Source organism: Triticum dicoccoides, unplaced genomic scaffold (genome assembly GCF_002162155.2).
Source record: "Triticum dicoccoides isolate Atlit2015 ecotype Zavitan unplaced genomic scaffold, WEW_v2.0 scaffold71278, whole genome shotgun sequence".
NCBI lineage: Eukaryota > Viridiplantae > Streptophyta > Magnoliopsida > Poales > Poaceae > Triticum > Triticum dicoccoides.
The window spans coordinates 1-1190 of record NW_021294070.1 but is presented as its reverse complement, the minus strand read 5'-3'; the positions used below and the strand labels follow the sequence as shown (position 1 = coordinate 1190).

The 1190-nt window shown below is 48.5% G+C and overlaps 1 non-coding gene and 1 pseudogene across 1 annotated transcript; both read left to right on the top strand.

The window, feature by feature from the left end:
* Positions 1 to 203: 203 nt before the first annotated feature.
* Positions 204 to 322, top strand: LOC119347638. The gene has a single exon (XR_005168477.1). It is a non-coding gene; the product is annotated as a 5S ribosomal RNA (ribosomal RNA).
* Positions 323 to 689: 367 nt separating this feature from the next.
* On the top strand, positions 690 to 785 carry LOC119347639 (annotated as a pseudogene).
* Positions 786 to 1190: the final 405 nt, after the last annotated feature.

Here is a 1190-nt window from a genome sequence, read left to right as displayed (position 1 = left end):
GTGGAAAAAACTCGTGTTGCTGCGGTATGGAGGGAGGGGTGGAAACCGTGGAAAACTCGTCTCCGTGATTGAGCGGGAGAGTAAGTAGTATAGGACATTATCCATTGTTAGGGAACGGTTGTAATGGTAGTGAGAATGTAGAATCGTCTTTGGAGCGGACCTGGGAGTGGCAAGCATAAGGGACGAAGACGGGGAAACATGTCGGATGCGATCATACCAGCACTAAAGCACCGGATCCCATCAGAACTCCGAAGTTAAGCGTGCTTGGGCGAGAGTAGTACTAGGATGGGTGACCTCCTGGGAAGTCCTCGTGTTGCATTCCTTTTATAATTATTTTTTGCGCCTTGTGACAAACATATCGCACGTGCGCGATATATATTAATCCCGTTATATTATTTTTGACGTTTGCGATATGTTTAAGCTCGATGCTCATTGCTCGCGCGTCTTGGGGCGGCTTTGTGGCGTGAAGAGCGCTTTCTGAAACGGGTGGAAAAAACTCGTGTTGCTGCGGTATGGAGGGAGAAGTGGAAACCGTGGAAAACTCGTCTCCGTGATTGAGCGGGAGAGTAAGTAGTATAGGACATTATCCATTGTTAGGGAACGGTTGTAATGGTAGTGAGAATGTAGAATCGTCTTTGGAGCGGACCTGGGAGTGGCAAGCATAAGGGACGAAGACGGGGAAACATGTCGGATGCGATCATACCAGCACTAAAGCACCGGATCCCATCAGAACTCCGAAGTTAAGCGTGCTTGGGACCTCCTGGGAAGTCCTCGTGTTGCATTCCTTTTATAATTATTTTTTGCGCCTTGTGACAAACATATCGCACGTGCGCGATATATATTAATCCTGTTATATTATTTTTGACGTTTGCGATATGTTTAAGCTCGATGCTCATTGCTCGCGCGTCTTGGGGCGGCTTTGTGGCGCGAAGAGCGCTTTCTGAAAGGGGTGGAAAAAACTCGTGTTGCTGCGGTATGGAGGGAGGGGTGGAAACCGTGGAAAACTCGTCTCCGTGATTGAGCGGGAGAGTAAGTAGTATAGGACATTATCCATTGTTAGGGAACGGTTGTAATGGTAGTGAGAATGTAGAATCGTCTTTGGAGCGGACCTGGGAGTGGCAAGCATAAGGGACGAAGACGGGGAAACATGTCGGATGCGATCATACCAGCACTAAAGCACCGGATCCCAT